Raw genomic sequence first — 14,063 nt, forward strand, 5'->3', positions numbered from 1 at the left:
AGGGTGTACACTGTCCCCTGCCGGCTGTACTCTGTCCCTGCCCCATAGGGAGACTCTGGGCGTCCCCAGGTCAAAACAGGCAGACACTGGGCGTCCCCAGGTCAAAACAGATAAGTCCCCACTGGACTGTTCCTACCTTATCCAAGGGTCTGGTTCTGCACCGTCGCCCTATCCACGGGACAGGTTCCCCACCGTCACCCGCAGCTGCTTCTCCACTGTCTGAGTGCGTTGCACCGTTGTGCCCTCCGGGGTCGAGCAAACCAGTCTCCGCCGAGGCCCCCGATGAAGTCACCGGTGCGCGCTGGGCGTCGGTCGTCGCTGTAATCCGTCGGCCGCCAGGAGGGATCCGGGCAAGGCTACATTTCAGCCTCGAGCCCCACGTTGGGCGCCAAAACTGTTGCCTGCCCAAAACTGGGCCCCGAGATGGCAAACAGGGGTTCGTTGCCCGGTGTGCTTGGCACCAATAAAGACACCGAGGGGAGAAAGCAAGCCAAGTTTATTTCAGAGCTCTGAAATGGCACTAGGAGACCAGCATGTATCAAATCAAGTGCAACAAATACAAATAAAATTTTCCCTTTTATATTCCAAGCAGTTTCTGTGTAAGCCTTTGTTCTGTTCCTCCCTCTTACCCCTCCCACCCCTCCCTTCTCTAGCAGTTACAATTAGAAAAGTTCCCATTCGTCTGCTTATCTCTTGGCCTTGCAAGGCCTGTTTACAGCAGCTGCCTGCTAGAAAAGCTGACCCTTCCATTTCTGCTTCAGCATGTCAGCAGTTAGCACAGAAGTAGGTGAGAGTTCACAAGATGGAGTCACTGTGGCTCACAGACCCAGAGCAGAAGAGCTTCATCGGCACTTTTGGCCTTCCACTCCCCCGAGTTACCTGGTAGCTATGCCTAGTGACACCAACACTACCCAAAATAGTTATAGAACTACCAAGAACTGTGTGCAGACCAGGCCTTTAAACGTTAGGAAACACCAGAATGAAGGTTGCTTGTACGACCTTAGCACGGTGTGGTTGTGCGTATGTCTTATGATACAGACTCACAGGTGTGGCCTTGGGGTCAGTTCCCTTCCCCTCTCTGCATCAGTTTCCTCCAAAGTACCAGGGGAAGTGGTGGTTTCTCCATCTCTTGATGTCTTCCAATGAAGATTGGATGCCTTTCTGGAGTGTGCTTTGGTCCAAAACTAGCCACTGTGCTATACAAGAGGTCTGTGATATCTAGCCACTGTGCTATACAAGATGCTATACAAGAGGCGGGGAGGGGAGGGGTCAGATTGTCTGATCTAATGGTCTCTTCTGGCCTTAAAGTCTAGAAATCTCTGAAAACCGGAGTGTGCACATTGAGCAGCCTCTGATGTTTTCATGAGTAGCCTGATTGATCCCCAGAGCTAACAGTGAGTGTGTGTGTGTGTGTGTGTGGGGGCAATACAGGGGGAGCAGCTCAAACATGGAAAGGGGCTGGCCAGGAGCAGGACATTAGCCCACAGGGCAGGGGTGGGTGTGGCAGTGACATCACAAGGGCCTTTTGCAGCACCTCGGCTGATTGGTGAAAAGAGGTTGGGAGGCGGTGACCTCACAGAGAGTCCATGGCAACGGGCAGGTAGGACAGGCTGCAGGGCAGGGGCAATCTCAGAGACCCCCCTTGGTTTGCTGCAGCCAGTCTCCTTCCCGAGGTCTCCCCTTGAGGCCTGAGGGAGAATTCAGGTTCAGGTACGTGAGCGCGAGGAGGAGCCTCTTCGGAGTTTCCCCCTTTCCCACTACTGATTTAGCTGGAAAACAGCCGTCCCTGTGGAGAAGGTCAGAGCCTCCGAGCGGTTTGGAACCTGTTCAGCCTGAGCCATCTGGTGCCGGCCAAATTCTAGGCATGGAAAACACTAGGTTAAGGTGAGAGAATTTTCCCCCCACTTAGGCCTTTGTCCCTTAGAGTCACTGGAGACATTGGGGTTTGTGTCTCTTTTGTTTTCCCTTTTCCTTTCTTCTCTCCTTCCACAGGCTAGGACGGGGCTGCTCTCCAGCCCTCACAAAGCCATGGGACAGGAAGAGTGCTCTGACAGTGATCCCCACTGGTGAGCTGGGCCATCCTTTGGGCCATGTGGTGAAACCCCTCAGTCTCCCGCCCCACAGAGTCTCAATGCTGATTGGCTGAGCTGGGGGCTAAAGCTGGACCCTTTCTACTCCATCAGTTTACCTGACAGCTTAGAGAGTTAAACAGGCTGTAGGTCTCCTCCTGCAGCAACAGAACGGGCCTGTCCCAAGAGCCCCTCCTTGCCACTGAGTCCTCATAGCCTTTGATCAGGGCCAGGTGCCTGACAGACAATCATCTGCCCTACATGGGCTCTTTGCTTTTAAATTAGCTTCCCAAACGTAGTGTGGGCCCAGACTCCACTAAAAGCGACCAGCAACCCCATGACACCTCTGCACTGACATTCGTTCGTCTACATGGAGCTATTTATCTAGGTTTCTCAGTTGGTGCCCATCACCGCAGTATCTGAGGGCCAAGTATCTCAGTGTCATTTGTCCTGTGGGGAGGCAATCTCTGTTCCCCCGTAACAAGAGACTGACTTTTTTGTTCTAATTCAATAGAAAGGTGGATGAGTGATAGTGAGCAGGGGCTTGTTTACACTAGAAAGTTGTAGTGCTTGAGCTCTACTAGTATAGTTCAAGCAGTACAACCCCCCTAGTATGGGGACAGTCCTATCAGTACAACGGTGCTTTATACCAATAAAGTGAGGGTGTTGCCAGCACAGAGTGCCCGAGGCAAAGAACAGCGGGTTTGTTGCCCGGTGTGCCTCGCGCCAATAAGCACACCAGGTGGAGAAGCAAACAAAGTTTATTTGGGATCCCAAAGCGGTGCAAGGAGACTGGCAAGTCTCAAATCAAGCACACTAACAGGAACAGTTTTTCTTCTTTTATACATTTTGCAGTTAAGCCTCACCCCCCCCTTCCCCTCTAGCCCTCCCTTTCTCCCCCGCCCATTCCTCCCTCTACCCCTCCCGTCCCTAGTAATAGTTACTAAGCAAATAACGATTACATTTAAGCAGTTAAATCATTCTTGGCAGCTATAAGCCTAGCTTGTTAGTAACTTCTTTAAACCGTTATCTTGTCCTTTTTCCCTTCAGCCAGAAACATGCAGGCGTCATTATTACCGCTTGAGCAGGGGGTTGCACACAGATAACTGGTTGCTTACATATTCCAATTGCACCTGGCTTTTGAGGTTGATTAGAGTTTAAACATGGAAGGATAGACTTTGGTTCACTTAGGCCTAGTCCAGGAAGGCTTCATTGACACTTAGTGGCTTTCCATCCTCCCGAGTTACCTAGGGTGAGGCCTACTGACATCAACAACTCCCTCCTTTGAGAATACTCAACAAGCCTTTGGCTGAGTTTTCTCATATTCTGTGGACAAGATATGATTAAGTGCTATGAAGCTGGGGTTTTCAATGAGAGGATATGCCGGGATTTTTGAGGAGCGGGGGGGCACAAAGCTTACGGAGGAGCATTTTAAAACAAGCAATTAGGAGGAGGGTGACCAGGCACAGTACCACACCTGTGAGGAGGAGACGCACCAGGCCACCCCCCGGTCCTCCTAGGTTGGGCAACCAACTTCAAAGGGAATCGAAAACTGTGGGTTTCCTTTCCTGGGCCTTCCACTGCTTGAAAGCCTGTTTGGCCGACAGGGCGTGCTTGTTAATGTCCTGTGAGTTTTCTGGGACAGAAGTACAACATTCATTCCCAATAAGGGCACACACCCCGCCCTGGGAGGCTAAAACGTAATTTAAGGCCTGTCTGTTTTTCAGGGACAGCAACCGGAGCTGGTATAGCTCTGAGTTAAGGCTCTTCTCTATGGCCAAGGTTTCATTGGCGAATGTGGTGAGAAACACAGAGAGCCTGCGATAAAATTGGGTTAGCCGTCCCACCCCATGGGATGGGAGAAGGATTATACCCAACCTGTCTCCTTCCTTAATAGGCTCTGATGTGGCATACAAAGATTTATGCTCCCTGGGGCGGCCAGGGGTTGTCCCTTAATCCATACTGGGATTCAATGGTACAGATTTGTGACAAGGGGGTACCCGAGGTATTTCTTCCCCTACTGAACCATCCCCAGCAGATATCTGACCAATTTTGGGGGACCACCCTCCAGGGTAACCCTGCTGCGTGGTGCGGGATTTGGGAGGTGGCATACTTAGCAGTTAGAGAGGTTAAATTCTTGGGCAAAGCAAACCTTCAAGGATTCATATGTGTTTGTTTCCAAGTTAGTAGGGATCCCTTTCCATCCCACATGTGCCTGGGGGGAAACGGGAGGTAACGAGAGGAGTGTCCCTATGGCAAAGAGTACCACTACGGCAGACCCTGGACCTGAACTCATGCTGGGCAGGTGACCCTAGGGCCTAACAATTACAATTCCCCAAATACCCACAAAATAACAATTACCAATAGCAGGCAGACTAAAGGCAAAAGGGACCAGACCACCAGGTTAGGCCGGCCCTGTGAAAATAAACACAACCAACGCTCAGAGTTCTCGCGGGGAGTGCGCTGCGACTGTCCAAAGAGACCACAGGGCATTCCCAGCAGATCTTATTGTCTTTTTTGAATAACAGTTTAAGTCCCAGATCGTCGCTGGTAGTCCTTTTCCGTAGGCTGGACGGTCCACCATTGAGGAGCGGGCACTGCCTTCAGACAGGAGTGATGAATCCAGTTCTTGTGTCCCTTGACCTTTGCTGCTGTGTGGGAGACCAGCAGGATGATGTGGGGTCCCTTCCACTTTTCTTGGAGAGGCTCGTCCTTCCAGGTCCGAATGAGAACGGAATCGCCTGGCTGCAAGGAGTGGACAGGGGCATCCAGCGGGAGAGGCTGCAAATCTCTGGTATACCTGTGGAGAGAACAGCAGACAGAGAGCACATATACTGAGATAAAAAGCCACACCCCATTTCCCACTTCCCTGCCAGAACCGGTGTACCGTTCATAGGCCATGCCCTTCCAAACATAATCTCGAAGGGACTGAGCCCTAACCTGCCCTTTGGAAGAGCGCGAATGCGGAGCAAAACAAGGGGTAAGGCATCAGGCCACTTAAGGGAAGCCTCTTGTCACACCTTTGAGAGGTGCCGCTTAAGTGTCTGATTTGTGCGTTCCACTACTCCACTGGCCTGCAGTCGCCATGGAGTGTGGAGCTTCCAGGGGATTTGCAGGGCATCCGATATCTTCTGAACAACTTGGGATGTGAAGTGTGTTCCGTTGTCAGATTCCATCCACTGGGGGAGTCCGAAGCGGGGAATGATCTCCTTGACAAATTTCAGAGCCACCGTCTTGGCAGTGTTGTTATAGCGTGGGAAGGCTTCAGGCCATCCGCTGAATCAATCCACCAAGACAAAAAGGTATTTGAATCCTTGGGTCCGGGGGAACTCAGTAAAGTCTATTTGCCAAACCAGCCCTGGGCCTGGGGTAGGTTCCAGAGTGGCTGGTGGCACTGACACTCCTGGTCGAGGGTTGTTCTTTTGGCAGACTAGACATTCAGCCTGTACCTGGGAGGCCAGGGGTGTAAGAGCCTCCCTGCCAGCGTATAATTCTTTGTTTCTTCACCAGGGTCAGTTCTTAATGTCTTTTGTAGTCAGGAATTCCTGGACTTTGTGGTTTCAATGAAGCAAGTGTTCCTTCTTCTCTTTTCCTGAAACAGTGTGGTTTAGCCTCATACAGGGGAGAGGTTACTAGCACATCACCCTGTCTTTAAATAGGCTTATCATCAGTCGGAGAGTCCTCCCGAGGTGGAGGGGTCATTTTACAGTGAGAAGCCTGGGTCCAGGTGGGCAGTCCTTGGTACTTCACAGCGGTGTTGGTGGTTAACAGGACTTGGAAAGGGCCTTTCCAGTGTGGAGCCAAAGCAGTTTTTAGTTGATGGACCTTACGTAGACTCAGTCTCCTTATTTCAATGAATGGCAGGGCTGCTAGGGTCTTTGGTTAGCACTTCTTCTTTTATCTGTGAGAAAAGAAACCTTACACATTTCATTAATGCCTGGCAGTGTTTTGCAGATCTCATAGTTGCTTGGGCACATTCAGGCTCCCCTTTTCTTGGTTGTCAGCCAAGTCTTAGCTGTGAACAATATCCTTGGATGGTGACAGCATCTTATCTTTGGACTGAGCTTGCTAGCTATATTTTTTCCCTCAGTTAACTCGTTCTGTTCTTTTTCCTTCTCTCCTTCTTGGCTTCTTTTAACTTAGAAAGGAAACTTCCACTCTTCACTCATACACCTTTTCCCAACAATGAACACATACACATTGCCATTATACACCCTTCCAGTAAAATATCTTCTATACAGAGCTTTGGAGCAACAAACCAGGACGAGCACACCCACTTTTGAGGAGTCCAACAAATTCAGGCGGCTCACAGTGGCTTTAAGGCAAGGGGTGAGACCCACAGCAGCAATCAACAAGTCATCCACATATTGCAGGAGGAGGACCTTGTCCTCATTGTCCCACTCCTCCAAGTCTCTGGCTAGGGCCTGGCCGAACAGAGTGGGGGAATTTTTAAATCCCTGGGCCAACACTGTCCAGCAAAGCTGCTTTTTAACCCTCCTTTTGTCCTTCCACTGGCTCCACTCTGGGGCTTGCATGGCTGAGGGCTCAATTGCAAGGGTCATTATCCAGGCATTCTCTGGGGGTAAGGTGAGGGTTATTTCATATTGGGTGAAATGCAGGGTGGCTCCTAAGCAACAAAGCAGGTCCTGTCCCAATAGAGGCGTTGGACAATCAGGGAGGTAAACCAGTTTGTGAGATAGAGTTCTGTTTCCCAAAGCACATTCCGCTGGGGCATATACTGGGCACTTGGTTCCTTTCCCTGAGGCACCCACCACAGTGAGGGACTCTGACACAGGCAGCTGCAGGGGTTGGTTTACAGTGGTTCGTGCAGCTCCAGAGTCTATTAAAAAGTTTATGTCCAAGTCTCCCACCCTCATGTTTACTCGGGGTTCTGGGGGCAGGATAGTCCGTCTCCCCTGACACCCCTATTCTTGATCCTTCGCTGCCATCATAGGGGTACCTTCTCTTTTGGGGCACTCATTTTTCCAATGTCCCTCCTTCTGGCATCTGGCACACTGGTTGCGACCCAGATGCCTTTCCTGTGAGCCAGGGCGCCCACGTCCTCTCATTCCCCGGCCCCTTCCACCTTCCTGGAATTTTCCCCTGCCACCGGCCTGTACTGCTGCGACCATCATTTTCACTTGCCTCTTTTCCTTTTCTTAAGACACAACCTGATTACGCTCCACCTCAGACAGCAGGGTCCGCATAAGGACATTACAATCATCACAGTCAGGCTTACAGCTAGCCAGGCACCCTTCAAAGACCGAGATAAACTTGCTTGGGTTCGTCGAGAATTCCCCTGCCTGTGCCTTAAAGGCTGCTAGGTCCACCGGGTTAAAAGGCACATGGGTGTAAACCTGCATAGTAGTGGCCTGATTCCTATCTGAGCCATGTCTGGACACCACGGTCTCAGTGATCAACGGATAAAATTCCACCGAAGGGGCAATCTCTGGGACCTGAGACACCTTGTCTTTATATGGTGGGGGTGTGATAGCCGAAGGGGACACCGGACCTGCCATTACAGCTGTAGGGGGGTTCTGGAGACTAACAGTAGCTACTACCGAACCTGTCGGAGTCAAATTACACTTTTGCAAAATATCTAACCTATCTCTTAGCAACATAAACAACTGTACATACATATGTTCATTCCATTTACCCGTTTGCTGACAAAACAGAAGTAATTGAAGGATCGTGTTATAATTAAGTGATCCTTCCGGTGGCCACCTTTCCTGGTCCTCTAGCTGATATTGAGGCCAGTCTACTGTACAGAACCTTTTCAGTTTACTTTTAATTATTGGATTTGCGCCAAACACTTTCCAATTCGCCAGAAAGCATTCCAAGGGTGTACACCTTGCCCTGCCTGCCATACTCTGTCCCTGCCCCATAGGGAGACACTGGGCGTCCCCAGGTCATAACAGGTAGACACTGGGCGTCCCCAGGTCAAGACAGATAAAGTCCCCACTGGACTGTTCCTACCTTATCCAAGGGTCCGGTTCTGCACCGTCGCCCTATCAATGGGACCGGTTCCCCACCGTCGCCCGCAGCTGCTTCTCCACTACTCGAGCGCGTTGCACCGTTGTGCCCTCCGGGGTCAACCAAACCACGTCTCCGCCGAGGCCCCCGGTAAAGTCACCTGTGCGCGCTGGGCTTCGGTCATCACCGCAATCTGTCGACCTCCGAGAGGGGTCTGGGCAAGGCTAAATTTCAGCCTCGAGCCCCACGTTGGGCGCCAAAACTGTTGCCAGCACAGAGTGCCTGAGGCAAAGAACAGCGGGTTCGTTGCCCGGTGTGCTTCGCGTCAATAAACACATCAGGTGGAGAAGCAAACAAAGTTTATTTGGGATCCCAAAGCAGTGCAAGCAGACTGGCAAGTATCAAATCAAGCACACTAACAGGAACAGTTTTTCTTCTTTTATACATTTTGCAGTTAAGCCTCACCCCCCCCCTTTCCCCTCTAGCCCTCCCTTTCTCCCCACGATTCCTCCCTTTACCCCTCCCGTCCCTGGTAATAGTTACTAAGCAAATAACGATTACATTTAAGCAGTTAAATCATTCTTGGCAGCTATAAGCCTAGCTTGTTAATAACTTCTTTAAACCGTTATCTTGTCCTTTTTCCCTTCAGCCAGAAACATGCAGGCCTCATTATTACCGCTTGAGCAGGGGGTTGCACACAGATAACTGGTTGCTTACATATTCCAATTGCACCTGTCTTTTGAGGTTGATTAGAGTTTAAACATGGAAGGATAGACTTTGGTTCACTTAGGCCTAGTGCAGGAAGGCTTCATTGACACTTAGTGGCCTTCCACCCTCCCGAGTTACCTAGGGTGAGACCAAGTGAAGTCAACAAGGGGAATAAGCTATATTGGTGTAAGACATTTGTATGGGGATATAACTGTGTGCACAATAGAAGTTGTGCTGGGACAACTATTAAGGGAGTTGTAACTAAATGCATCCCTACACATAATAGTTATAGAACTACCAAGAACTGTGTGCAGACCAGGCCTTGGGAGGCGGTAACCTCACAGAGAGTCCATGGCAACGGGCAGTCTGTATCATAAGACCTACGCACAACGACACCATGCTAGGGTCGCACAAGCAACCTTCATTCTGGTGTTACCTAATGTTTAACGTTTTGGGTAGGGATGCATTTATTTACATCTCCCTTAATAGTTGTCCCAGCACAACTTCTACTGTGCACACAGTTATATCCTCATACAAGTGTCTTACACTGATATAGCTTATTCCCCTCACTGAACTGGTATAAAGCACCGTTATACTGATAGGACTGTCCCCATACTAGGGGTGTTGTACTGCTTCAACTATACTAGTAGAGCTCAAGCACTAAAACTTTTTAGTGTAAACAAGCCCCTGCTCACTATCACTTGTGCACCTTTCTATTGAATTAGAACAAAAAAGTCAGTCTCTTGTTACGGGGGAACAGAGATTGCCTCCCCACAGGACAAATGACACTCAGATACTTGGCCCTCAGATACTGTGGTGATGGGCACCAACTGAGAAACCTCGATAAATAGCTCCCTGTAGACGAACTAATGTCAGTGCAGAGGTGTCATGGGGTTGCTGGCCCCTTTAAGTGGAGTCTGCGCCCAGGCTACGTATGGGAAGCTCATTTAAAAGCAAAGAGCCTATGTAGGGTAGATGATTGTCTGTGAGGCAACTGGCCCTGATCAAAAGACATCAGGACTCAGTAGCAAGGATCAGGGGGTAGCCGTGTTAGTCTGTATCTACAAAAACAACAAGGAGTCTGGTGGCACCTTAAAGACTAACAGATTTATTTGGGCATAAGCTTTCGTGAGTAAAAATCTCACTTCTTCGGATGCATAGAGTGAAAGTTACAGATGCAGGCATTATATACTGACCCATGGAGAGCAGGGAGTTACTTCGCAAGTGGAGAACCAGTGTTGACAGGGCCAATTCAATCAGGGTGGATGTAGTCCACTCCCAATAATAGATGAGGAGGTGTCAATTCCAGGAGAGGAAAAGCTGCTTCTTTAATGAGCCAGCCACTCCCAGTCCCTATTCAAGCCCAGATTAATGGTGTTGAATTTGCAAATGAATTTTAGTTCTGTTGTTTCTCTTTGAAGTCTGTTTCTGAAGTTTTTTTGTTCAATAATAGTGACTTTTAAATCTGTAATAGAATGGCCAGGGAGATTGAAGTGTTCACTTACTGGCTTACGTATGTTACCATTCCTGATGTCCGATTTGTGTCCATTTATTCTTTTGAGGAGGGCTCTTGGGACATGCCCGTTCTCTTGCTGCAGGACGAGACCTACAGCCTGTTTAACTCTCTAAGCTGTCAGGTAAACTGATGGAGTAGAAAGGGTCCAGCTTTAGCCACCAGCTCAGCCAATCAGCATTGAGACGCTGCGGGGCGGGAGGCTGAGGGGTCTCACCACATGGCCCAAAGGATGGCCCAGCTCACCAGTGGGGATCACTGTCAGAGCACTCTTCCTGTCCCATGGCTTTGTGAGGTCCTCCCTCAATGAGGGCTGGACAGCAGCCCCCTCCTCGCCTGTGGAGGGAGAGAAGAAGGGAAAAGGGAAAACAAAAGAGACACAAACCCCAATGTCCCCAGTGACTCTAAGGGACAAAGGCCTAAGTGGGGGGGAAATTCTCCCACCTTAACCTAGTGTTTTCCATGCCTAGAATTTGGCCGGCACCAGATGGCTCAGGCCGAACAGGTTCCAAACTGCTCTGAGGCTCTGACCTTCTCAACAGGGACGGCTGTTTTCCAGCTAAATCTGTAGTGGGAAAGGGGGAAACTCCGAAGAGGCTCCTCCTCGCGCTCACGTATACAACCCCCTAGTATGGGGACAGTCATATCAGTATAACGGTGCTTTCTACCAGTACAGTGAGGGGAATAAGCTATATTGGTGTAAGACACTTGTATGAGGATAGAACTGTGTGCACAGTAGAAGTTGTGCTGGGACAACTATTAAGGGAGATGTAAATAAATGCATCCCTACTGTTGCCTGCCCAGAACTGGGCCCCAAGATGGCAAACAGGGGTTCGTTGCCCGGTGTGCTTGGCACCAATAAAGAAACCGAGGGGAGAAAGCAAGCCAAGTTTATTTCAGAGCTCTGAAATGGCACTAGGAGACCAGCATGTCTCAAATCAAGTGCAACAAATACAAATACGTACCTGAACCTGAATTCTCCCTCAGGCCTCAAGGGGAGACCTCGGGAAGGAGACTGGCTGCAGCAAACCAAGGGGGGTCTCTGAGATTGCCCCTGCCCTGCAGCCTGTCCTGCCTGCCCGTTGCCATGGACTCTCTGTGAGGTCACCGCCTCCCAACCTCTTTTCACCAATCAGACGAGGTGCTGCAAAAGGCCCTTGTGGTGTCACTGTCACACCCACCCCTGCCCTGTGGGGCTAATGTCCTGCTCCTGGCCAGCCCCTTCCCCCCCCCCCCCCCCACACACTCACTCTTAGCTCTGAGGATCAATCAGGCTACTCATGAAAACATCAGAGGCTGCTCAATGTGCCACACTCCGGTTTTCAGACATTTCTAGACTTTAAGGCCAGAAGAGACCATTAGATCATATAATCTGACCCCTCCCCTCCCCGCCTCTTGTATAGCATCTTGTATAGCACAGTGACTAGTTTTGGACCAAAGCACACTCCAGAAAGGCATCTAGTCTTCATTGGAAAACATCAAGAGATGGAGAAACTACCACTTCCCCTGGTAGTTTGGAGGAAACTGATGCACAGAGGGGAAGGGAACTGTCCCCAAGTGAGGGGAATAAGCTATATTGGTGTAAGACACTTGTATGAGGATAGAACAGTAGAAGTTGTGCTGGGACAACTATTAAGGGAGATGTAAATAAATGCATCCCTACCCAAAATAGTTCTAGAACTACCAAGAACTGTGTGCAGACCAGGCCTTTAAACGTTAGGAAACACCAGAATGAAGGTTGCTTGTACGACCTTAGCACGGTGTGGTTGTGCGTATGTCTTATGATACAGGACAGGGGTGGGTGTGGCAGTGACATCACAAGGGCCTTTTGCAGCACCTCGGCTGACTGGTGAAAAGAGGTTGGGAGGCGGTGACCTCACAGAGAGTCCATGGCAACGGGCAGGCAGGACAGGCTGCAGGGCAGGGGCAATCTCAGAGACCCCCCTTGGTTTGCTGCAGCCAGTCTCCTTCCCGAGGTCTCCCCTTGAGGCCTGAGGGAGAATTCAGGTTCAGGTACGTGAGAACGACGAGGAGCCACTTCGGAGTTTCCCCCTTTCCCACTATTGATTTAGATGGAAAACAGCCGTCCCTGTGGAGAAGGTCAGAGCCTCCGAGCGGTTTGGAACCTGTTCAGCCTGAGCCATCTGGTGCCGGCCAAATTCTAGGCATGGAAAACACTAGGTTAAGGTGGGAGAATTTTCCCCCCACTCAGGCCTTTGTCCCTTAGAGTCACTGGGGACATTGGGGTTTGTGTCTCTTTCGTTTTCCCTTTTCCCTTCTTCTCTCCCTCCACAGGCGAGGAGGGGGCTGCTGTCCAGCCCTCATTGTGGGAGGCCCTCACAAAGCCATGGGACAGGAAGAGTGCTCTGACAGTGATCCCCACTGGTGAGCTGGGCCATCCTTTGGGCCATGTGGTGAGACCCCTCAGCCTCCCGCCCCGCAGAGTCTCAATGTTGATTGGCTGAGCTGGGGGCTAAAGCTGGACCTTTTCTACTCCATCAGTTTACCTGTTAAACAGGCTGTAGGTCTTGTCCTGCAGCAACAGGACGGGCCTGTCCCAAGAGCCCCTCCTTGCCACTGAGTCCTGATGGCCTTTGATCAGGGCCAGGTGCCTGACAGACAATCATCTGCCCTACATGGGCTCTTTTCTTTTAAATGAGCTTCCCATACATAGCCTGGGCCGAGACTCCACTTAAAGGGGCCAGCAACCCCATGACACCTCTGCACTGACATTAGTTCGTCTACAGGGAGCTATTTATCGAGGTTTCTCAGTTGGTGCCCATCACCACAGTATCTGAGGGCCAAGTATCTGAGTGTCATTTGTCCTGTGGGGAGGCAATCTCTGTTCCCCAGTAACAAGAGACTGACTTTTTTGTTCTAATTCAATATAAAGATGCACGAGTGATAGTGAGCAGGGGCTTGTTTACACTAGAAAGTAACTATACTCTACTAGTATAGTTGAAGCAGTACAACCCCCCTAGTATGGGGACAGTCCTATCAGTATAACGGTGCTTTATACCAGTACCAGGCCTTTAAACGTTAGGAAACACCAGAGTCCAAGGAGAGACTGCTGAGCTGGAATTGATATGCAAACTAGACACAATCAACTCAGGATTGAATAAGGACTGGGAATGGCTGAGCCATTACAAACATTAAACCTATCTCCCCTTGTAAGTATTGTCACACTTCTTATAAAACTGTCTGTACTGGGCTATCTTGATTATCACTTCAAAAGTTTTTTTTCTCTTACTTAATTGGCCTCAGAGAGTTGGTAAGACAACTCCCACCTGTTTATGCTCTCTGTATGTGTGTATATATATCTCCTCAATATTTATTCCACTCTATATGCATCCGAAGAAGTGGGCTGTAGTCCACGAAAGCTTATGCTCTAATAAATTTGTTAGTCTCTAAGGTGCCACAAGTACTCCTGCTCTTTTTACCAGAATGAAGGTTGCTTGTACGACCTTAGCACGGTGTCGTTGTGCGTATGTCTTATGCAGGGGCGGCTCTAGGCACCAGCAAAGCAAGCACATGCTTGGGGCAGCCCATTTGCAGGGGCGGCACTGATCCAGCATGGGAGCTGAGAACCATCAGGGGGCCCTGGGAGCTGTAGTTCCTTGGTTAGCTCCCTGCCTATAGAGCCAGCCCTGGAGCAGGGAAAGAACTACATTTCCCAGCATTCCCTTGGCCACTACCAACAGGAAAGAGGGGGAGGGAGGGAGGTACCTGAGACCTCATGCTGCAGTGAATGGAGAGCTGCACTGTGAATAGGGATACCATATTTTAACATTCAAAAAATA

General features: G+C 50.1%; 1 protein-coding gene and 1 long non-coding RNA gene across 2 annotated transcripts in view; one reads left to right on the forward strand and one right to left on the reverse strand.

Moving 5' to 3' along the window:
- The window catches only part of LOC101945709 (uncharacterized), a 449,899-nt gene that overhangs the window by 410,891 nt on the left and 24,945 nt on the right, over positions 1-14,063 (forward strand). The gene's annotated exons all lie outside the window — the stretch shown is intronic.
- Positions 2,815-8,472, reverse strand: LOC135976180 (uncharacterized). Its single transcript, XR_010593384.1, has 2 exons — positions 5,090-8,472; positions 2,815-4,869 (listed from the first exon to the last, which is right to left on the reverse strand). It is a non-coding gene; the product is annotated as an uncharacterized LOC135976180 (long non-coding RNA).

The sequence above is a fragment of the Chrysemys picta genome, chromosome 17 (assembly GCF_011386835.1).
Source record: "Chrysemys picta bellii isolate R12L10 chromosome 17, ASM1138683v2, whole genome shotgun sequence".
In the NCBI taxonomy this organism is placed as follows: Eukaryota; Metazoa; Chordata; order Testudines; family Emydidae; genus Chrysemys; species Chrysemys picta.